Source organism: Pseudophryne corroboree, chromosome 1 (assembly GCF_028390025.1).
Source record: "Pseudophryne corroboree isolate aPseCor3 chromosome 1, aPseCor3.hap2, whole genome shotgun sequence".
Classification (NCBI taxonomy): Eukaryota; Metazoa; Chordata; class Amphibia; order Anura; family Myobatrachidae; genus Pseudophryne; species Pseudophryne corroboree.
The window spans coordinates 736,861,933-736,887,410 of NC_086444.1; the positions used below are offsets into that span (position 1 = coordinate 736,861,933).

A 25,478-nucleotide genomic window follows, 5' to 3' on the forward strand; every position below is an offset into this window, starting at 1 on the left:
CCGATGTATTCCCTGTGGAATCCAGTGTACCTCGCAAAAAGAGATTTAACCATGATAAGTCTACCATAAATCTCCTTTTATATATATATACATATATATATATATATATATATATAATATTAGTGTGTGTGTGTATATATATATATATATATATATATATATATATATATATATAGTGTATATGTGTGTGTATACAATATATATATATATATATACACAGTTGTGCTCATAAGTTTACATACCCTAGCAGAATTTGTGATTTTCTGGCCATTTGTCAGAGAATATGAATGATGACTCACAAACTTTTCTTTCACTCATGGTTAGTGGTTGGGTGAAGCCATTTATTGTCAAACAACTGTGTTTACTCTTTTTAAATTATAATGACAACAGAACTACCCAAATAACCCTGATCAAAAGTTTACATACCCCAGTTCTTAATACCGTGTATTGCCCCCTTTAACATCAATGACAGCCTGAAGTCTTTTGTGGTAGTTGTGGATGAGGCTCTTTATTTTCTCAAATGGTAAAGCTGCCCATTCTTCTTGGCAAAAAGCCTCCAGTTCCTGTAAATTCTTGGGCTGTCTTGCATGAACTGCACATTTGAGATCTCCCCAGAGTGGCTCAATGATATTGCGGTCAGGAGACTGAGATGGCCACTCCAGAATATTTCTTTATTCTGCTGTAGCCAATGACAGGTCGACTTGGCCTTGTGTTTTGGATCATTGTCATGTTGGAACGTCCAAGTACGTCCCATGCGCAGCTTCTGGGCCGATGAGTGCAAATTTTCCTCCTGTTTTTTTCTGATAACATGCTGCATTCATCTTGCCATCAATTTTGACCAAGTTTACAGTGCCTTTGTAGCTCACACATCCCCAAAACATCAGCGATCCACCTCCGTGTTTCACAGTAGGAATGGTGTACCTTTCATCATAGACCTTGTTGACTCCTCTCCAAATGTAACGTTTATGGTTGTGGCCAAAAAGTTACATTTTGGTCTCATCACTCCAAATGACTTTGTTCCAGAAGTTTTGAGGCTTGTCTCTGTGCTGTTTAGAGTATTGTAAGCGGGATGCTTTGTGGCATTTGCGTAGTAATGGCTTTCTTCTGGCGACTCGACCATGCAGCCCATTTTTCTTCAAATGCCTCCTTATTGTGCATCTTGAAACAACCACATCACTTTTTTTCAGAGAGTCCTGTATTTCAGCTGAAATTATTTGTGGATTTTCTTTGCATCCTGAACAATTTTCCTGGCAGATGTGGCTGAAATTTTTGTTGGTCTATCTGACCGTGATTTGGTTTCCACAGAATCCCTCATTTTCCACTTCTTAATTAGAGTTTGAACACTGCTGATTGGCATTCTCAATTGCTTGGATATCTTTTTATATCCCTCTCCTGTTTTATACAGTTCAATTACCTTTTCCCGCAGATCCTTTGACAATTCTTTTGCTTTCCCCATGACTCAGAATCCAGACACGTCAGTGCAGCACTTGATGAAAGATGCAAGGGTCTTTCAGGAGTCTAGAAACTCACTGACCTTTTATACACACACACTGATTACAAGCAAACAGATCACAGGTGAGGATGGTTACCTTTAGTAGCCATTCAAACCCGTTTGTGTCAATTTGTGTGCATGTTATCAGGCCAAAATTTCCAGGGTATGTAAACTTTTGATCAGGGTCATTTGGGTAGTTTCTGTTGTCATTATGATTTAAAAAGAGTAAACACAGTTGTTTGACAATAAATGGCATCACCCAACCACTAACCATGAGTGAAAGAAAAGTTTGTGAGTTATCATTCACATTCTCTGACAAATGGCCAGAAAATCACAAATTCTGTTAGGGAATGTAAGCTTATGAGCACAACTAGTGTTTAACATAAAATATTTTTTGTGTGACAAGTCACCTTGTGAGGCGTGAGAAATTAGAGAGGTTTAAAAAAGAAATAACTTAGCTCTTTTAAACGTCTTCAGTTTGATGACACTTTGGAGCATGTAAAATTAAAAAAGAAATAAACCTAGTATGTACTGTCTCTTAAATGTTTACAATAAGCTCTTAATTAGGAACCTAGCTGGTCCCAAGAAACATAAGAGAGCATATTTATATAAAAAGGTAAACAAATTTAATACATGGTCCTGAAGCAAATGCAGGTAACAAACGTACAAGATAAAAACGGCTTATCTGTCCGCTATGGGACGTTAAGGGTGAGCAGCAAGTCCCATGTATATGTATATATGTATGTTTATTTGTATGTATATATGTTTGCATATATATATATATATATATATATATATATATATATATATATATAGCAAACGGATACTGGCGGCACTCACGGTCTTGTATGGACACAAAGAAATGAGACCCAAATCTATGTAGCTTAACGTTTCGGTCTTTATTCGACCGTCATCAGAAGTCACAATAAAAATGTTACATAAGCTTACCTTTATACAAACAAAGTATCACCACACGTGCAGCGTCCCCGGTTCTCACGGAGATTCACTTCCGGTTGCGTCATTCCTCATGGACAACAATGCCCTGCAGGCGTCGCATACCGGTGTGCGCATATCCCATCACCACAGTAACATATACACTAAGGGTTGGCCCAGTGTCCCGGACAATAACACTGTTTAGAGAAAGCAAAAGTAATACACAAATAGCAGCTTGGGACATACTGAAAAAATGAAAAAATGATACATCAAGAGGCGTGTATGTGCTGCATGTGAATTCATAGGAGTGCCGAATACTGTCCCTTTGATATATATATATATATATATATATATATATACCGTATTTGCCGGCGTATAAGACGACTGGGCGTATAAGACGACCCCCAACATTTCCACTCAAAATATAGAGTTTGTTATATACTCGCCGTATAAGACTACCCCCTTCCACACACCAAATAAAACGTAAAAGAACATCAGATTTGTGACATACTGTATATTATGACCTGATAAGAGATTTGGATAGGGAGTATTTATCAAGGTATGCATAAGAAGGGGGGAGGGGGCGAGGAGAAAGTTGTAAAATGTATAAAAGTATACCCCTGTGTGCATTTAGTGTTACCGGTTTCACATGAGTGCCATTAGTATTAGTATTAGTGCCATTACAGTACCTGTCATTGTCACCATTGTACGGCCACAACGCGACTGCAGCGCCTCCGGCCAGTCCCTGCATCTCCCTGTAATTGGCACTAGTGACCCGCCGCGGCCGCACTGGATATCGCGCGATACTGTATGGTGAGTAGAATGAGGTGGGCGGGCATCGGGAGGCCACTATGGGCACCGGGCGAGTATCGGAAGGCCACTATGTCAGCTATGTCTATCCCAACTGAAGTGCACCCGGCGTATAAGACGACCCCCCCACTTGGAGGCATGTTTTTCAGGGCAAAAAAGTAGTCTTATACGCCAGCAAATACTGTATATATAGATATATATATATACACACACACACACACACACACACACACACACACATATATATATATATATATATATATATATATATACATACATAGTACAAGGTTATCCACCTAGTGGAACAGATAGCACTCTCCAGACTTTATCTCAATTAATCAGCAAAAAAGTGTTTAATAAAGGTAATCTCACAGTTCCAATGTAATGTCCAATTCCGACGTTTCGGTCCACACCAGGACCTTTGTCAAGGAGCTACAGCATGGTCACAGCAGACATCATCACAGCATGGTCAGCATAATGGGGAACTGTTGTTACAGAGATGCTGCCTCGCCGGCCCCCATTAAATACCCAGCTAATTGGGCGCCAGTCCCGCCTCTCCACTTCCTGGGAGTGAGGTGGAACGCATTGTTGGACCGCAAGCATCACTTCCTGGTTCACAGGAGGTGTGCTGCGTCCGTGTATGCGGTCTGGACATCGGGCGCGCCGTGGAACGCAAACCGGAAGTCCGTGCTGGAACGCACGCGTCACTTCCGGGGTTTGCGCAAGCGTGTTGTTTCTAAGTGTCCATAGTAGCGGTTAACCGCTTCAGGTCACAGTAGTAATGCATATTGGTAAGAGGTGGTGCCATGGCCATAGACTATAGTAATGGGCAAATGTAGAGTCAACGGGATCAGGGGGGAATTGCCCACCGCGGATCATAAATCATCAGGGCTATAATAAACAACACCTCCTTACATTAAATAATCAGATTACATGGCTGTAGGCAGATATCTGACCGGTATTGATGGGCTTAGTACCCACCACAAACCAGTTTATAACCTGCCTCAGCTAAGTTAAATAGTGCCAAAGGTATAGTTCACTGTTGGGTATAATAGAGGCCGGTGAAGTCACTACATTAGTACTGTACTACAAATCATAATGACATATACTCTAAATAAGATTATAATTGTGGAGCAACACAGAAATGGGGTACATGAAGGTACATAATTAGTCCTACTGCCAAAGCGGTGTTATCATCACACCCATGTGACCAAACAAATTCTTATACTTATATTCATACAATTATAAACACAACCATGAGTGTAACCATAACTGCAAATGTAATCATAGATAGATTATCCCAGTGGGGACCATAAGTCTATTTTAGGAAATTAGACAAAGGATTGTTCTCATTCATTCCTTTTGGAGATATCGTGTCCAATTTGTGTATCCACAAGCTTTCTCGTTTTCTGAGCAAGAGAGCACGGTCGCCGCCTCTTTGTAACGGGGGTATCCAGTCTATCAGTTTTGACCTGAGATCAGAAACTTGATGTCTTAAAGTCAGAAAATGTCTGGCCACTGGCAAGGTCGCTGTACCCGTGTTGATCGCCTGGTGTATTGACGTTCTATGGTTCGCCATCCCGTCACGGAACCGTCTAGTCGTCATTCCCACATAATATAGTCCACACGGGCACGTAAGGATGTAAATCAAATGGTCCATATTACAATGTAGTCTATATTTGATAGGTATTGCTTGTCCCGAATGGGGATGTGGAAATGTTGAACCTGTTAACATACCCCTGCATGTAGTACACCCGGTGCATTTAAAGCAACCGGGTCTTTTCTCATGTAACCATGTAGTGTTTGTGGGTGGTTCCTGTCCAGCCATAGGCCTTAACAATAGCTGTTTTAAGTTGGCCACCCTACGATAAGCCATAATGGGGGGTGGTGTCCTTTTCAGTTTGAGATGGTCATCAGAGGTTAGAATAGGCCAATTCTTGCGGACGGCTCCTCGAATCCTGTTTGATAGATGATCATACGTGGTTGTGAAGACCATACGGTCTGGTGCAGATGTCACCTCCGTCGGAGTTGCGGATGAGTCAAATTTCCTCCTGGCCCTCTTCAAACATTGCATCACCGTTTTCTTATCATATCCTCGCTCAAGGAAACGTGATGTCATCTCAGATATTTGTGTTTCCATGGTGTCCCGTTTGGTATTATTACGCATCACTCTCAAAAATTGAGAGATTGGAAGATTGTCCTTAAGAGCAGGTGGGTGTTGACTGGTTGCAAGTAGCAGAGTGTTGCGGTCCGTGGGTTTTCTGTAGAGACTTGTGTTGATGCGACCCTCTTCCAGTGTGATGGTAATGTCCAGAAAGTTGATACTGACGGGATCTACCTGATGGGTAAATCTTACCGGGCTATCTAGTCCGTTCAGCAAGCTGACCATGTCGTTGAATGAGTCTACTGACCCCTTCCACAGCAGGAAAATATCGTCAATAAATCTTCTGTAAAACAGGATCTGTGATCCAAATCTCGGGAAGATCTGTCGTTGTTCATATTCAGCCATATAGATATTGGCGTATGCTGGCGCCAAATTAGAACCCATCGCGGTCCCTTCCCGTTGTAGGTAATATGTTCCCAATTATGCTGACCATGCTGTGATGATGTCTGCTGTGACCATGCTGTAGCTCCTTGACAAAGGTCCTGGTGTGGACCGAAACGTCGGAATTGGACATTACATTGGAACTGTGAGATTACCTTTATTAAACACTTTTTTGCTGATTAATTGAGATAAAGTCTGGAGAGTGCTATCTGTTCCACTAGGTGGATAACCATGTACTGTACTATGGTTCCCACCTCTATGTGGGTCGGACTCTGATTGGCACCCCAGTTGTTGGCAGAGTTGTGTGAGAGTGCAGGGATCTGTATGTATATTTAGATACAGCCCAGAGTAAAACCTGTGCTGCTTTCTTCTCCTGCACCCACTACGTATTGCACAATTTAATACAGGCATTGTTGTTGTGAGATTCATCACTATATTGGGTTTTGTACTGCTATATAGCATAAGTGCACAGGTATCTGAGCAAGGGATTACTCTGGTTTGATCCTGCCAATTTTGCGGGGAGTCTTGCTGGGACTTGTAGTACTGCTACTAAAAACAATATTCACATTTTTTCAAAAGGCTATCAGCCCCCCATCCGCCGCCCTTGGATGGGGGGGACAGCCTCGGGCTTCACCCCTGGCCCTTGGGTGGCCGGAGGGGGGGGGACCGCTTGATTTAAGGGGTTCCCACTCCAGGGTACCCCGGCCAGGGGTGACTAGTTGGGTATTTAATGCCATGGCCGCAGGGCGCTGTATAAAAGTGACCCCCGGCTGTGGCATTATCTGTCCAGCTAGTGGAGCCCGGTATTAGTTCAAAAAATACGAGGGACCCCTACTCTTTTTGTCCCCCGTATTTTTTGCACCAGGACCAGGCACAGAGCCCGGTGCTGGTTGTTTAAATATGGGGGATCCCCTGTCATTTTTCCCCCCATATTTTGTCAACCGGGACCGGCTCAAAGAGCCCGAGGCTGGTTATGCTTAGGTGGGGGGACCCCACGCAATTTTTTTTCCAGTTTTTACACTAAACAGACCCTTTTCCATAGATAACCATGCACAGATCTCACTGATCCGTGCATGGTTATCCAAACTCGACTGGAAAAAGCAGGTCTATTTTTTTTGCTGCTTTTTTTAACAATTCAAAAAAAAACAGACCCGCACTTGAGCACTCAGAAACTAACACCCAAATACGAATGAGTAGTGAATGCCCGTATTGTATGAAATAACAGCCACGTTTGACCGATGGTCTATTCATTCGTATTTCGGAACTTTGCAAATCAAACCATTACGAATAGTCCAAACACTGCCGAGATTGGTGCTTAGTGAATTCCCGGATTGGGACTTAGAAAAAAAAAACAAAATCGGACAAACTCGAATTCTTAGTAAATATTGGCCCTAGTCTCTGTATAGCTTAGTTCTTATTATCACACAGGGCCCAGGCAGGAGACAGTCCCATTACAACAAGCTTGCATGAGTTGTATGATCTTAACGAGGTGCACAGGTAAAGCAGTGGAATAAACACCTGAGGAGAGTCTCTTACTGCTGATGAGCTGCGGCTGGCTGTGGCTGGAGTCTGTAGCTGAATGAAGGAAAAGCAGGGTGATGAGAAGAAGCAATGAGAAAAATCACAGGGAACCACTGGAGACGGGAACCAGGAGAACTTGAGGCACCAATGTGTCTCATTGTCCGAGGTGATTTGTCTGAGCCACGGACCAAACTTTATACCCCTTGCTCTGCGGTGATTGGTCCCTGAACTCTGAGGGTAAGCACAGGACTGGATTGGATGCCTGGATCAGTTGAGAGCAGGTGTCATGGAGGCACCCACACGACCGGACACTGGCACACAGCAAGGCATACCTGGGACTTGAATCAGGGGCACTCAGTGTCACGGAAAATGACGCTCGCGGTCAGCACATCCATGCAGCCGCGACTGGGGCCATGACCTCCGGAGGCCTGCACACCAGCGCGCTGGTAGGTGAGACATTGCTGAACGCCGATTCCTGACAGATAACTTGTGGAATTCCTCTCCGAGTCTTGTATGCTTTGGCCTGGAGTACAATCTGCACAGCTCCCTTGTGTGTACCCACCAACTTGACCATGGTTGTACTGGAACATGGATGTAGGCTCACAGGGACAGTGGCATTATCTTCTCCATTCACTGCATTCACTGTTACATGTCCTGGCTGAACATCATTGTCCTGGTTAGAGTCAGTCATTTCACCTTGCACACAATGCCAGTGCAAAACACATTTAGGTGCCTTAGAATAGATCAACATATTCCCTTCCAGATCCTGTGCTGATGTTGCTTTCACCGTGTTTGATACCTGGATTCTCTCTAAATCACAGGGCAGGTTCTGGCATTCAGACTGCAGCTCCTTATCATCAAGTTCACTGAATGGGAACAGACCTCCAGAATCTTCTGGGAAAGATACAGTAGCTGGAGATACACTGGGCCCTTCCTGAATATCCTTTTCTGATAAAATAACTGGGGCAGCCATAAACATAGCTTCACAATAGGCCTCCCTCCACCGAATATGCTGAGCAGCCTGAAGTGAGGCACTGTCTGCACTAGCCATGCTTATAGTTGGGATATTACCACCTACTGCTGCCCTCACAGAGATCTCTTCCACCTCTGCAAATGGGAAGGCATAGTGCATCTTCTCCTGGGGTGTCTGAATGACAGACCCCACTTCCTTCTCATTTTCAGTAGCCTCCCCCAGTATAGCACATGGGACAGCTAAAAGCCCAGCAGATACACAACTCATAATTTCCTCGGAATTTCCTGGTATAGGGTAGTGCAGGGTAGCATTCACTGCACTTACCTGCTCGGTATGACCCAGACACCACTGTCTCCTGGGGTAGTCCAGCACGACCTGCTCCCTGGTCTGCTCACGCCATCTCAGTGTGGATTCCATTAGCCGACTGCTCGAGCTCCCCATCCTCTGACCCTTTCGCTGGTTTTGCAAATCTTCATATGAAATGTCAGATGTGATGTTGTGACACTGGCACCTTCCCTGGGGCACATCCTGATGGAACAGGGCAGTCTGTAGAATGGTGGCTGCTGGTGCAAGAGTTCACACTGTAGGACTGTTGTCTGGTAATCCCAGCACCTCCTTTATTACCCGCATCCGATCATCGGGTGTCGCGCCATCTCCCAGCGCTTCTAGACAGGCCTTCCCCTCTCCAGGGGCTTTCAGTCGTCGTTGTACTAACCCTCGGTATCCCACCTTCGATCCTCCACTCTCTCTGTGGTTATTGGCATCAAATGTCCTGGCTGCAGGTCTCAACCATTCCGTCACTTGTTCCTCGACGTCCGACTCCTCAGAGTCCTCCTCATTATCAGGTAGTTCTCGATCCCATAGAACCAATTTCGAAATTAGAGATTCCTTTACATCCCTTACTGTCACCTTAAAACCTTACGCTCGACAGACCATATGCAGGAATCTCTTGTTGAGGTTTTTGTACACTTCTGTTTCTCCCTCCATACTGCTGACTTTCCAAATGAACCAACAACTTTTCAGCAAGATACCTTGCTACTGTGTGCCAAACTGTTTACAAGGCTTTTAGGTGCCCTGCGCTGACACCTCTCGCAGCCTTACCCAGGGTGAACTGGGACTGAGTGACCCCACCGCTTGCCACCATTTGTGAGGATACGGATTCTCTGATCACTCAGGTAAACAGTTTAGTAAAGTGGCAAATGCCCTTTTTTGTAAATATACACACGCAGTACACAATAACATTAACATTTACAAGCCAGGATGGTATCTTACTTACTAAGTGCCACAGTAGTATAGGATTACAGTCTCCTGATGTTACATGCCAGCAGTAGTTCTGTGTCCCCTGGTCTGGGATACCAGCTCACACAGTGCCCCTTGCCACGGATTCTCGCCACTGACGGCACCGCAATGCCTAGTCAGTGGCTGCACTTCAGAAGTACATCCACTCTCTGGCCTTCTGTGCAGATCTCTACCTCTCCAGTAGAGCTCACTCCTCTTGTTATACCCTCCCCTGTCTGTCCATCACACAAACAGGTCAGTGAGGCGGTCACAGAGGAGTGAAGACGAGGTGTCTGGGCTCCTGTACACAATGGGGTGTATGGGATCAGATTACCTGCAGCTCCATACATAACCTGTTTACTACTGAACCTACTCATCCTAATCACATCTGATTGTACAGCTAGGGGATTTACATTACAATCAACTGATTTAACTATGTTACTAACACTCTGGCATACAATTACACACATTGAACACAGTATGACCAAATATTCCTAATATAACAGATAAAACAGATAAAACATAACTGTACAATATAATAACAATATAATACAATACAATATTGCCTAGTATATAACTAATAACATATTAGCAATTAGTGGAGTCCATGGGTAGGACCAGGGCTAGGAAAGTAACCGTGTGTATTTTACGACTGTGCGACACGACGCGCCGGCTGTGTCGTCACAACCTCAATTAACAGGAGTCACAATGGGTCCCGGCATTCGGGGAAAGGGTATGTAAACATGGATCCCCTTCAGTTGCATGGTCCGGGTTTATTGCATTTTTTTTTAACCCCTGGATGCCTACATGGAACGAAAAGGGACGATCTACCCCAGATATTAAGTGAGTTTATGTTTTGTTTTTTTTACAGGTACCCTAATGGATTCTACTGGAGAAGGGGACGTAAATAGTGGTGTGGGATGTAGGTAAGTATGTGCTAATAAAATGTTACTGTCACGGTGTTGTGTGTGTGTTTATTTGAATATTTCTATTGTTGTGTAGTTGTGGTTATCCAAGAACCGGCATGCAGGTGAGGCTTGCTGGGACATGTAGTTCCACAGCAAAAGACACTTTTTATTTATTTTACATATTTTACACATTTTATGATTATCAGCCTGGCACCTACCACCCATGGATGCCAGGGACAGACCCAGACTTCATCCCTGGTTCCTGGGTGCCTGGTGGGGGGGGACCCCATTTGGTGGTCCCCACTTACCCAGTGAATCCTGGCCAGGGATAACTAGTTGGGGGGTGATGCTGCGGACACAGGGACCTATATAAAAGTGTCCCCCGACTGCGGTATTACCTCCCTGGCTAATGAAGATCGGTGCTGGTTGCAAAAATACAGGAGCCCCCTCCCCCCCCCCCCTGCCCCCCTCCCCCCCAACTGTATTTTTGGAAACAGCACCAGTCCAAGAGCTTTATGCTGGTTATTAAAATACGGGGGAACCCTAGTAAAGTCTTTCCTTGTATCTTTGCAACCAGGACCGGCTCAAAGAATCAAAGAACCCGGGGCTGGTTATGCTTTTGCGGGGAACCTGCACGTCTTTTTTTTTTTTTTTCCCTTTAACTTTTCTTTACTTTGACAGACAGCAGCATGCACAGATTTCACTGATTTGTGCATGCTTCTGACAAACTCGCCAGCCAGAAACTGGTCTATTGGCAAGTTTTTGGTAATGTGTTTTGTGCGAGTTACAAACTCGCATTGCATTACTTGTCCGAGATCTTTCTGTTGTATTGAAAAACATCTGGATGTGAGTTGTCATGTGTGAGTTTTTAGTAAGGTCAGAAATGTGCGGGTTTACTCACATTTGTACCCCATTACATTGGTAGAGTTTTGTTAATTTTTGCAAAATCGCACGCCATTACATTGGCCCATGCAGTGTTTCTATTTGGATGGCTTTGCAGTCCGTTTTTAACTACTATTTACCGTCAGTATGGAACTGAAAGATCCAAATCGATGGCATTGAAACTTGCAAAAGCCACTTTATACTTGTCCACTCCCCTGGATCCTGCAGGAGACACCGTTTTTTTTTTGGTTAGTCCCCGGCATCCTGGAAGAGTGGGAACCCCTCCCACATCCTTCCCACTTTCGAGTAAAGTCGGCAGAATAGGGAGATTAATACAGTGAATCTGCAGTCGGTGAAGAGGGGCCGCATGATGCAATTCTATGCTAATCGTGGCATTTTAGCCCCATCTCCTATGCAAATATACGTGAATCACGCATTTTATCGTAAGGAGGGGCAGGGCTTAATGATGCAAGTGGACCGGCCCATCCTCATCTTCGCTTACCTGCATCACCTTTCCTGGCTTCTCCTGGAGAGGATACTTCAAATATAGGTATAGCAAGTATGGGTCACTGAATGTGAAGCCCAACATATGATAAATAGTCAGTTTTTGGACAGCAACACAATGGCATTCATGGTCGGTTTCCATCAGTTTAGTTTTGAGGGCCCCATACACTTACGCGACATGTCCGTCTGACATGTCGCAGGCGATCGCCCCGGCAGCCTCCTGGGGGCAGGATCGCCCAAGATACATCGTATGCTGTCCTTTTGCATACGATGTATCTTGGGCGATCCCAGCCATGCCTGCGGGTCGGACATGATTGAATGTGCAGCACATTCAATCTGGAGGATCCAATCCGATGCTCACGGGAACGCACATCGGATCGGAAACACCACCAAAATGCCCGATTTCATCCAATATATCAGGCCGAATGCCCGAAATCGGATGAAATCGGGCATTATCGTCCTAGTGTATGGGGCCCTTTAGAACCGAAACTGGCCTTTAGAAAATTTACCTCTGACTTTATTTTCTACAATGCTCATAAGACTACAGCAATCTCATACACAAGTAATGATACACTGGGGGTCATTCCGAGTTGTTCGCTCGTTATTTTTTTTTCGCAACGGAGCGATTAGTCGCTAATGCGCATGCGCAATGTCCGCAGTGTGACTGCGCCAAGTAAATTTGCTATTAAGTTAGGTATTTTACTCACGGCATTACGAGGATTTTTCTTCGTTCTGGTGATCGTAATGTGATTGACAGGAAGTGGGTGTTTCTGGGCGGAAACTGGCCGTTTTATAGGAGTGTATGAAAAAACGCTGGCGTTTCTGGGAAAAACGAGGGAGTGGCTGGAGAAACGGGGGAGTGTCTGGGCGAACGCTGGGTGTGTTTGTGACGTCAAACCAGGAACGAAACTGACTGAACTGATCGCAATGGCAGAGTAAGTCTCGAGCTACTCAGAAACTGCAAAGAAATTTCTATTCACAATTTTGAGAATCTTTAGTTCGCAATTTTAATAAGCTAAGATTCACTCCCAGTAGGCGGCGGCTTAGCGTGTGCAATGCTGCTAAAAGCAGCTTGCGAGCGAACAACTCGGAATGAGGGCCACTGTTCTTTAAAATGACTTACTTGTACCACCTAGACCTTCCTAATGCGTGTTTTGTTACAGAAACCAGTTCTTACTAATGTGACAAGAGGAATTGTACATGTTGCTGTACGCACTGGGATGGGGTGGAGAACCAAATGTAAGTACTGCTTTATTAGTATCTTTGAAGTAGTCCCACCCATCTTCTGCCCATAAAACAGATTTAGGTTTTATATTCTTGGCTCTGACAGCTGCTTAAAAAGAGAGTCAGCTGGAAAAACAAAAGTGCATTCACAGGGATTGTAAGGAATACTTAAAGCTGCAGCGCTCCCTCTTTTCTTCATGTCATACTGTGGTACAAAACCTTTTTAAATCCTTCTTCAAAAACACTGTGATGTGCAACGTTGTTTTTGTTTCATCCAGTCACTGTTTAACACTGTTTGTTACTATTGTAACAACAAAAATGAATCAATCCTAGTGATAGTTATCTTTTCAGCATGCAATGCTGGTGAGGGAATATGAAGTGGCAGTGACACACCTGCACTGTGGGCCTATTTCAGATGTGGTTGTAGGTGTATCCTTTGCTGCACATGCGCGAACGGGTCCTGCGACACAGGATGCCGGACGGCAGAAGACTGTCAGTGATCTGGGGGGCAGGGAGGAGGTGGTGATGGCCTCCTTTGTGATAACGGAGGCATGTCACCGCCATTTAGGGGGAATGAAGGGGACATAGATCTCCGTAGTTTCACTGACATTTTCTGGCCTCTGCAACACAGCGGCTCACCACACACTGGTGGTCATTCCGAGTTGTTCGCTCGCTGCTATTTTTAGCAGAATTGCTAATAGGCTAAAATCCGGCAGTTCTGCGCATGCGTATGCACCGCAGGGCGCACGCGCTAAGCAATTTTACACAAAACTATGCTATTTTACTTACGGGCGAACAAATCTTTTAAGTTGCTCTGTTGATTGGAGAATGATTGACAGGAAGTGGGTGTTTCTGGGTGGTAACTGTGCGTTTTTCGGGAGTGTGCTAAAAAAAAAACACAGGCGTGCCAGCAGAAAACGCAGGAGTGTCTGGAGAAATGGGGGAAAGCTGGCCGGACGCAGGGCGTGTTTGTGACGTCAAACCAGGAACTAAACGGACTGAAGTGATCGCAATCTAGGAGTAGTTCTGGAGCTACTCAGAAACTGCAAGGAAATACTTAATAGCAGAATTGCTAATCTTTCGTTACCAATTCTGCTATGCTAAGATTCACTCCCAGAGGGCGGCGACTTTGCGTTTGCATTGCTGCTAAAAGTAGCTAGCGAGCGAACAACTCGGAATGACCACCACTGCCCGAAGGTAAGTCAGTGATCCAATGCTGCGTCCTAAGATGCAGGTCAGATCACTACTGCAGCAGGAGGCATCTTCTTGTAATAGACGCCTCCTGCTGCATCACCATACAGCGCTATCACTGCTGCTTCAACTCCAACCACATCTGAATCAGACCCTGGGTATAGTGATTGTGGCAGGGAACCACATATACAAAAATATGTTGTAGTGTCGGTTCTTCTTCGGTTTCATCACTAAGCTACTAGTGTTGAAAGTCTGCTGGTAAGCAGTAATAGATGCGGAGGAGGTCCAAAAATTAGTGACTATGGGCCTGGTACAAAAGTAGTGAGTATGAATACTAATTGTCAGCACCCACTGAACATGTCAGATGCAATGGAGCGATTTTGTGCAACTGCACATGCATCTAAAACTCGATTGTGTCCATACAGAACCGGTGTTCTAATTTCGGGTGCACGCAGGAAGAAGGGTAGTGAAAATGTTGGCATTCCTGGCTGGTGACAGGAAGGTGGTTTAGCGCATGCACTGAGATCGTTCAACTCATAAGCATGTTATGGAAGTGTCACGGAAGTATCGATACAGGGGCTCATCCGCTCACATAGGAAGACATACAATATTATTATTACGTATTTCTCTTACGTCCTAGAGGATACTGGGGTTCCATTTAGTACCGTGGGGTATAAACGGGTCCACCAGGAGCCATGGGAACTTCAAGAATTTGATAGTGTGGGCTGGCTCCTCCCTCTATGCCCCTCCTACCAGACTCAGTTTAGAAAATGTTCCCGGAGGAGCCGGGCACGCTTATGGAAGCTCCTGAAGAGTTTTCTGGTTTGCACCAGCCTGCCTGCTTCGTGGGACTTAGGGGCGGAACGGTCCAACCTCTTGAAGGGTTAATGGTACCGTTCCCCGCTGACAGGACACTGAGCTCCTGAGGGAACTATTTGCGAGCCCCACCATGGCGAGCGTACATTCCCGCAGCATGCCGCCACCCCTAACAGAGCCAGTAGAATGAAGAGTAGTGAGTACTAAGCCGGCGTCTCGGCTAGCGGGTCACCGGCCATTATGGCGGCATGAGGGTATGGAGACACACGGCTTCAATCCGGGGTGGAATGCATCTCCAGACACAGGGGGTAATTCTAAGTTGATCGCAGCAGGAAATTTTTTAGCAGTTGGGCAAAACCATGGCCCTCATTCCGAGTTGTTCGCTCGCAAGCTGCTTTTAGCAGCATTGCACACGCTAAGCCGCCGCCTACTGGGAGTGAATCTTAGCATAGTAAAATTGCGAACTAAAGATTCTCAAAATTGCGATTACACACCTCTTAGCAGTTTCTGAGTAGCTTCAAACTTACTCGGCATCTGCGATCAGTTCAGTGCTTGTCGTTCCTGATTTGACGTCACAAACACACCCAGCGTTCGCCCAGACACTCCCCCGTTTCTCCAGCCACTCCCGCGTTTTTCCAGGAAACGGTAGCGTTTTTTCGCACACTCCCATAAAACGGCCTGTTTCCGCCCAGAAACACCCACTTCCTGTCAATCACACTCCGATCACCAGAACGAAGAAAAAACCTCGTAATGCTGTGAGTAAAATTCCTAACTGCATAGCAAATTTACTTGGCGCAGTCGCACTGCGGACATAGCGCATGCGCATTCGCGACTAATCGCTTCGTTGCGAGAGAAAAATAACGAGCGAACAACTCGGAATGACCCCCCATGTGCACTGCAGGGGAGGCAGATATAACATGTGCAGAGAGAGATAGATTTGGGTGTGGTGTGTTCAATCTGCAATCTAAATTGCAGTGTAAAAATAAAGCAGCCAGTATTTACCCTGCACAGAAACAAAATAACCCACCCAAATCTAACTCTCTCTGCACATGTTATATCTGCCCTCCCTGCAGTGCACATGGTTTTGCCCAACTGCTAAAAAATTTCCTGCTGCGATCAACTTGGAATTACCCCCACAGTACACAGCTGCGTCTCAGTATACTGTACACAGTACCCACACTGGCAAAAACAGCCTTAAAACGGTTTTCTATCCATTTAAAGCACCAGATTACCTAAGCCAGTATAAAAAAAGCGGGAAGACCGCGCGCCATTGAAGGGGCGGGGCCTTCACTATGAGCGGATCCAGCAGCTCACCAGTGCCATTTTCCCTCTGCGGTGGACACAGACCCTGACTGACAGGGACACGCAGCTCCTCCGGAGAGACTCCAGATTACCTCAGCGGTACCAGGGGGTCATAGCAGGGAGGGGAGCGATTATTAGTGTACTAAGTCCCCTTTCAGGGTACTTAGTCTGCTACCCGGCCTAGCTTGGCATTAGCGATAAGGGCACGGTGGGGGCTGGCTCCAAATAACTCTGTGTCTCCCTGAAGAACTCTTTGTGGGTTAATTGTGCTTAACCTTTTCCTGTGTGTGTGTGTTGTCACATTTTCATTATGTCAGGCAAAGAGTGTGATTCTTGTACAGCGCAGTGTTCCTCTTCACCAGGGAGCTCACTACTGGGTATTCAGGGCAGTGCACCTTCCCAGAATAGCAGGGCTGAACCGGAGTGGGTTAATTCCATTAAAGGAATGATCTCCAATTTCTCATACGTCCTAGAGGATGCTGGGGTCCACTTCATGACCATGGGGTATAGACGGTTCCGCAGGAGCCATGAGCACTCTTAAGACTTTTCAATGGGTGTGAACTGGCTCCTCCCTCTATGCCCCTCCTCCAGACCTCTGTTTTAGAAATGTGCCCAGGCAGACTGGATGCACTCTGAGTTGCTCTACTGAGTTTCTCTGAAAAGACTTATGTTAGGTTTTTTATTTTCAGGGAGAACTGCTGGCAACAGTCTCCCTGCTTCGTGGGACCGTGGGGGGCAGAAGTAGGTACTAACTTCCTGAAGAGTTTCATGGCTCTGCTTCTGGCTGACAGGACACCATTAGCTCCTGAAGGGAACTAAACGCTAGCCGTGTCTAGATGCTCACTCCCACAGCACGCCGTCACCCCCCTCACAGAGCCAGAAGTCAGAAGACAGGTGAGTAGAAGAAGACAGATCTTCTATCAAGAAAAGTGACGGCTGAGGCACAGCGCGGCTGGCGGGAGCGCCGCGCTCCATTGCTGCCCACACACACAGGCACTGCAGGGTGCAGGGCACAGGGGGGGGGGGGGGGGGGGGGGGGCGCCCTGGGCAGCAAAAACACCTCTATAAACTGGCAAAAAGGCGGCATAAGATGCCCAGGCACAGCCCTACCCCCGCCAGTATAAATATTATGAAAAGTTTCTGAGGTAAAAAGGGCGGAGCTTCTTCCTCAGGCAGCCAGCACACTGCTCAGTGCCATTTTCTCTCTCCTCAGGCTGCAGAGACATTGCTGGTCCTCCTTCACTTCTGACTACAAGTATCAGGGTGCAAAACAGGAGAAGGCACAAGCGAATTTGGTGCTTTACAAGTGTGTTTTACTGTGTATAAAGCGCTGCATGTCAGTGGGCATTCTGTGTTCACAGGCATTAGATACTGGCGCTGAGGTTGTGAACTGGCTGCTCCTAAACTGTGTCCCTCTGACAGATTTTACTGTGGGTCTGTCCCTTATAAGTCCCAGTGTGTCTGTGTGTGTGTTGTACACGTGTGTAAGACATGTCAGAGGCAAGGAGTTCCTCCCCGGAGGAAACCATTTTAGGGACACAGAAGTGTAATGTGGTGGCGCTACCGGCACACCAAGAGCCTGCATGGGTGAAAGAACTACGTGATAGTATGCATCATATCAATAGGAGATTAGATAAGTCTGAATCTCATGCTGAGTGCTGGAGAAAATCTGTGGAGGATGTGATTTTTCAGGGCTCTGTTCTTCCATCCGCAGGCGACCCCTCTGGGTCACATAAGAGACCATTTGCGAATATTGTGAATATTATTATTAGTTTTATTAGTTTCAGCATGTTGCTGTAATTAGTTCATGCCTGTTGACATGTGTAATGTTGAATGCCATGTTGTGCGGCATGGTTGAGGTGTGAGCTGGTATGTACCTCACCACTAGTTTAAAGTAAATCCTTTCCCCGAAATGTCCGTCTCCCTGGGCACAGTTCCTATAACTGAGGTCTGGAGGAGGGGCATAGAGGGAGGAGCCAGTTCACACCCATTGAAAAGTCTTAAGAGTGCCCATGGCTCCTGTGGAACCGTCTATACCCCATGGTCATGAAGTGAACCCCAGCATCCTCTACGGACTAGGAAAAAAGGATTTACCGGTAGGTATTAAAATCCTGTTATTTCTACAAAACTATGAGAAAGAGACGCAATACTTAAGAGAGACTGTGGATGAGTTTATGAATAGAGACTCAGGGGGTCATTCCGACCCGTTCGCACGCTGCTGTTTTTCGCAGTGGTGCGAACAGATCAGTTCTGCGCATGCGCGGCGGCTGCAATGCGCAGGCGCGTCATTGCCCAACAACGGCCGTCGCTGGGCAACGACAAGAAGTATGAAGAAAGCGAGCGCTGCCGCGATCGCAAGAAGATTGGCAGGAGGAAGGCGTTCCAGGGGCGTCAACTGACCGTTTTCTGGTGTCTCCAGGCGTTTGCATGGTGGGTGTCTGACGTCAATTCCAGGACCTGACAGGCTGAAGACATCGCGGCGGGTATGTAACTCCAGAGCTACTGAGAAACGGCACAAAATGTTTTTGCATAGCTTGGCTGCACAAGCGTTCGCAGCCTTGCTATGCAAAAAAATCCTCCCCCATAGGCGGCGTCTAGTTGATCGCACGGGCAACAAAAAGTTGCTACGTGCGATCAACTTGTAATGACCCCCTCAGTCCCCAAACCAGCGCTCTCAATCCCCTCCCATTTGTCTGCAAAAACGGCCCATATTCTGCAGTCTGACTCTGACACTGACGGGTAAGACATGGAGGAGGGTGAGGTGGATTTGGAGGGGGGATGCTACTCTGTCACAGGTAATAGAGGCTCTTATAGAGGCTATCAGAGATGTTCTGCAAATTCCTGATAAGGTGTCAGAGGAGTGTGAGGAATCTTATTTTAATGTGAAAAATAAGTCCTGCGTCAAAGGAATTAAATACCCTGTTTGAAGAACCGTGGGTTAATCCTGATAAGAAATTTCAAGTCCCTAAAAGGATGCTCTCATCTTTTCCTCTGGAGGATAGGAAAAAATGGGAAAATCCACCGATAGTGGACGCATTAGTCTCTAGGCTGTCCCTGCTGCAGTCTCCCTAAAAGATACGGCTGATCGTATGTTTAAGAATACACTCAAATCATTGTACACAGCTGCTTGGGTGACCCGAAGACCCACTATTGCATGTGCGTGGATCACAAAAGCCATTGTTAAATGGTCAGGTAACCTAATTGAGGGGTTAGATTCCTTGTCTGGGGGGGGGGGGGAAGGGGGGGGGTGTTTTACTCCTGCAGCATATACAGGACTCTGCAAACTTTTTGGTGGAAGCCATAACAGAGATTGGTTTGGTTAATGCACGCACCACCGCTATGGCAGTGTTAGCACGCAGGGGCTTGTGGCTACGCCAGTGGACTGCTGATGCGGACACCAGCAAAGGCGTGGAAGGCCTACCATTCACAGGAGAGGCCTTGTTTAGAGACAAACTAGACAAATGGATCTCCAAAGCTACTGCGAGTAAGTCTGCGTATCTTGCTTCTGCAGCTCCCCCAGCCAGGAAAGCTTATTCAGCTTCAAATTTACAGTCCTTTCGGACAGCCAAGTTTAAGGGAAAATCCAGAGGTACTTCTACGGCCTCCAGAGGCGCAAGAGGTAAACCATGCAAACCAGCAACTGCAGGTGCTCAGGAACAGAGCTCAGGCTCTGCTTCCTCAAAGTCTTCAGCATGATGGTGGACCGCGATGCCTGGAGGACTCTCAGGTGGGAGCCCGACTAAAATTATTCAGTCACATCTGGTCAAGTTCGTGCCAGGATCCCTGGGTCATAGATCTTATTTCCCAGGGCTACAGACTGGAGTTCCAAGAGCTCCCACCTCACAGATTCTTCAAATCAGGCTTACCAGCTTCACAAGAGGCAAGTATAACTTTACAGCATGCCATCCAAAAACTGGTACAGACTCAGGTCATTGTTCCAGTTCCACCTCCTCTGCACAACAAGGGGTACTATTCCGACTTGTTCTTAGTACCGAAATTGGACGGCTCGGTACGACCAATTCTGTACCTCAAGTCCTTGAACCCGTTCTTAAGAATGTTACATTTCAAGATGGAGTCTCTGAGAGCGGTGATCTCAGGTCTGGAGGAAGGGGAATTCCTAGTGTCTCTGGATATCAAGGATGCGTACCTTCACATTCCGATCTGGCCACCTCATCAGGCTTATCTACGGTTTGCACTGCAGGGCTGTCACTACCAGTTCCAGGCCCTGCCATTTGGTCTCTCCATGGCACCGAGGGTGTTCACCAAGTGATGGCAGAGATGATGTTTATACTGCGCAAACAGGGAATGATCATAATTCCGTACCTTGACGAACTTCTGATAACGGCGCTGTCCAGGGAGAGGTTGCTGAACAGCATTGGTCTCTCAACCAAACTTCTCCAGGATCACGGGTGGATTCTGTACCTTCCGAAATCTCACCTAGAGCCAACACGAAGGCTCCCATTCCTGGGAATGATACTGGACATGGAGTCGCAGAAAGTGTTCCTTCCATTGGAAAAGGCATTGGTAATCCAGTCGATGGTTCGGGATGTCCTGAAACCAAACCGGATATCGGTGCATCTATTCATTCACCTATCCGGGGAAAATGGTGGCCTCTTACAAGGTGCTTCAATACAATATGTTTCACGCAAGACCCTTCCAGCTCAATCTGTTGGACAAATGGTCCGGAGTGCATCTTCACATGCACCAGAGGATCCGTCTGTCGCCAAAAGCCAGGATCTCCCTTCTGTGGTGGCTACAGATTTCTCACCTCGACGAGGGTCGGAGATTCGGAATTCAGGACTGGATCCTGTTAACCACGGACGCAAGCCTCAGAGGTTGGGGAGCAGTCACTCAGGTGGGGCAGTTTTAAGGAAGATGGTCAAGTCAGGAAGTCATCCTTCCAATCAATATTTTGCAACTCAGGGACATATACAATGCCTTTCTGCAGGCCTCTTATCTTCTTCAAGATCGGGCCATTCAGGTCCGGTCGGACAATGTGACGACAGCACAGCAATGTCAGAGGTGTCAAGAATTTTCCTCTGGGCAGAAAAAAAACGCTGTGGCATTGTCAGCGGTCTTCATTCCGGGAGTAGACAACTGGGAAGCAGACTTCCTTAGCAGGCATGACCTGCATCTGGGGGAGTGGGGCCTTCACCCTGAAGTGTTCAGGTGCATGACACATCAGTGGGGATATCCACAAATCGACATGATGGTCTCTCGTCTCAACAAGAAGCTCAAGCGGTATTGTTCCAGGTCGAGGAACCCACAGGCAGTGGCGGTAGATGCTCTGACGACTCCATGGGTCTATCAGATAGTTACGTGTTTCCTCCACTTCCTCTGATCCAAAGAATTCTCAAAAGAATAAAAAGGGAAAAGGTTCAAGCAATTCTAATTGCTCCAGACTGGCCAAGAAGGGCCTGGCAAGCGGACCTTCTGGAGATGCTTCTCGAAGATCCGTGGCCTCTACCTCTTTGCGAAGATCTTCTGCAACAGCGCCCATTCATCTATCAGGACTTACCACGGCTACGTTTGACGGCATGGAAGTTGAACGGCTGATTCTAGCCAGAAGAGGGATCCCTAACAAAGTTATCCCCACTATGATCCAAGCCAGGAAGGGGGTAACGTCTAAACATTACCAACGTATTTGGAAGAAATACGTCTCTTGGTGTGAGAGCAGAAATTATTCTGCGGTGGAATTTCACCTGGGCCGTTTCTTGCATTTTCTGCAGGCAGGTGTGGATGTGGGCTCCATAAAAGTCCAGATTTCGGCCTTGTCCATTTTCTTTCAAAAACAATTGGCTTCTCTCCCTGAGGTTCAGACGTTTTGGAAAGGTGTTCTGCGCATCCAACCACCCTTTGTGCTTCCCACGGCACGTGCTGCAGTTCCTCCAATCGGACTGATTTGAACCATTACAGGAGGTGGACATAAAATATCTTACGTGGAAGACCGTCACACTGTTGGCCTTGACTTCAGCAAGACGTGTGTCGGTGCTAGGGGGGATTTGTCTCACAAGAGCCCCTATTTAATTTTCTATTAGGACAGAGCTGAACTCAGAACTCGGCAGCAATTTCTTCCGAAAGTGGTGTCTGCGTTTCACATCAACCACCCTATTGTGGTTCCGGTTATCTCCGATATTTCCGCTACTTCAAAGTCTTTGGATGTTGTGAGGGCTTTGAAGGTATACATAAAGAGGACAGCTCGTCACGGGAAATCCGACTCGCTGCTCGTTCTATATGATCCCAATAAATTTGGGTGTCCTGCTTCAAAGCAGACAATTGCATGCTGGATCAGACTCACTATCCAGAATGCTTATTCCACGGCAGGTTTGTCGGTTCCAAAATCTGTACAGGCCCACTCTACTAGGTCGGTGGATTCTTCCTGGGCGGCTGCCCGGGGTGTCTCTGCTTTACAGCTCTGCCGAGCGGCTACTTAGTCTGGTTCGAACACGTTTGCTAAGTTCTACACGTTCAATACTTTGGCCTCTGAGGACCTTCAGTTTGGTCAATCAGTTCTGCAGGAACCTCAGCACTCTCCCACTCGGTTTGGCAGCTTTGGTACATCCCCATGGTACTAAATGGAGCCCCAGTATCCTCTAGGACGTAAGAGAAGATAGGATTTTAATTACCTACCGGTAATTACCTACCGGTAAATCCTTTTCTCGTAGTCCGTTCTTCCTGCACTGTTACTTGGTTAAGTATTGTTGGTTCAGCTGTTGCTGTTCCTTTTTAAAGTTGGGTTAACATAGCTTTCCCCTGTTTTGTGTGTGCGGGTTCGGAATCTCACCACTATCTTTAACTATCCTTCTCTCAAAGTATGTCCGTCTCCTCAGACACAGTTTACTGGACTGAGTATGGTAGGAGGGGCATAGAGGGAGGAGCCAGACTACACTATCAAATTCTTGAAGTACCCATGGCTCCTGGTGGACCCGTCTATACCCCATGGTACTAAATGGAACCTCAGTATCCTCTACGGACTACGTGAAAAGGATTTACCGGTAGGTAATTAAAAATAAGAATTTACTTACCGATAATTCTATTTCTCGTAGTCCGTAGTGGATGCTGGGGACTCCGTAAGGACCATGGGGGATAGCGGCTCCGCAGGAGACTGGGCACATCTAAAAAAAGCTTTAGGACTATGTGGTGTGCACTGGCTCCTCCCCCTATGACCCTCCTCCAAGCCTCAGTTAGGATACTGTGCCCGGACGAGCGTACACAATAAGGAAGGATTTTGAATCCCGGGTAAGACTCATACCAGCCACACCCATCACACCGTACAACTTGTGATCTGAACCCAGTTAACAGCATGATAACAGAGGAGCCTCTAGAAAAGATGGCTCACTACAGCAATAACCCGATTTTTTGGTAACAATAACTATGTACCAGTATTGCAGACAATCCGCACTTGGGATGGGCGCCCAGCATCCACTACGGACTACGAGAAATAGAATTATCGGTAAGTAAATTCTTATTTTCTCTAACATCCTAAGTGGATGCTGGGGACTCCGTAAGGACCATGGGGATTATACCAAAGCTCCCAAACGGGCGGGAGAGTGCGGATGACTCTGCAGCACCAAATGAGAGAACTCCATGTCCTCCTCAGCCAGGGTATCAATTTTGTAGAATTTTACAAACGTATTTGCTCCTGACCAAGTAGCTGCTCGGCAAAGTTGTAAAGCCGAGACCCCTCGGGCAGCCGCCCAAGATGAGCCCACCTTCCTTGTGGAGTGGGCATTTACAGATTTTTGGCTGTGGCAGGCCTGCCACCGAATGTGCAAGCTGAATTGTACTACAAATCCAACGAGCAATAGTCTGCTTAGAAGCAGGAGCACCCAGCTTGTTGGGTGCAAACAGGATAAACGGCGAGTCAGTTTTCCTGACTCCAGCCGTCCTGGAAACATATATTTTCAGGGCCCTGACAACGTCTAGCAACTTGGAGTCCTCCAAGTCCCTAGTAGCCGCAGGCATCACAATAGGTTGGCTCAGGTGAAACGCTGAAACCACCTTAGGGAGAAACTGAGGACGAGTCTTCAATTCCACCCTGTCCGAATGGAAAATCAGATAAGGGCTTTTACAGGATAAAGCCGCCAATTCTGACACGCACCTGGCCCAGGCCAGGGCCAACAGTATGACCACTTTCCATGTGAGATATTTTAACTCCACAGATTTAAGTGGTTCAAACCAATGTGACTTTTGGAACCCAAAAACTACATTGAGATCCCAAAGTGCCACTGAAGGCACAAAAGGAGGCTGTATATGCAGTACCCCTTTTACCAACGTCTGAACTTCAGGGACTGAAGCTAGTTCTTTTTGGAAGAAAATTGACAGGGCCGAAATTTGAACCTTAATGGACCCCAATTTCAGGCCCATAGACACTCCTGTTTGCAGGAAACGTAGGAATCGACCCAGTTGAATTTCCTCCGTCGGGCCTTACTGGCCTCGCACCACGCAACATATTTTCGCCAAATGCGGTGATAATGTTTTGCGGTTACATCCTTCCTGGCTTTAATCAGGATAGGAATGACTTCATCCGGAATGCCTTTTCAGGATCCGGCGTTCAACCGCCATGCCGTCAAACGCAGCCGCGGTAAGTCTTGGAACAGACAGGACCCCTGCTGGAGCAGGTCCCTTCTTAGAGGTAGAGGCCACGGATCCTCCGTGAGCATCTCTTGAAGTTCCGGTTACCAAGTCCTTCTTGGCCAATCCGGAGCCACGGATATAGTGCTTACTCCTCTCCATCTTATCAATCTCAGTACCTTGGGTATGAGAGACAGAGGAGGGAACACATACACTGACTGGTACACCCACGGTGTTACCAGAGCGTCCACAGCTATTGCCTGAGGGTCCCTTGACCTGGCGCAATACCTGTCGAGTTTTTCCCAACGGTTTATAATCATGTGGAAGACTTCTGGGTGAAGTCCCCACTCTCCCGGGTGGAGGTCGTGCTGAGGAAGTCTGCTTCCCAGTTGTCCACTCCCGGAATGAATACTGCTGACAGTGCTATCACATGATTTTCCGCCCAGCGAAGAATCCTTGCAGCTTCTGCCATTGCCCTCCTGCTTCTTGTGCCACCCTGTCTGTTTACGTGGGTGACTGCCGTGA

General features: G+C 46.7%; 1 long non-coding RNA gene across 1 annotated transcript in view; it reads right to left on the reverse strand.

The window, feature by feature from the left end:
- Positions 1-2,564: 2,564 nt before the first annotated feature.
- Positions 2,565-25,478, reverse strand: part of LOC134940394 (uncharacterized) — an 83,015-nt gene continuing 60,101 nt past the window's right edge. The window contains exon 3 of the long non-coding RNA XR_010181406.1: positions 2,565-2,622. This is a non-coding gene — a long non-coding RNA (uncharacterized LOC134940394). The remainder of the gene's footprint in view (positions 2,623-25,478) is intronic.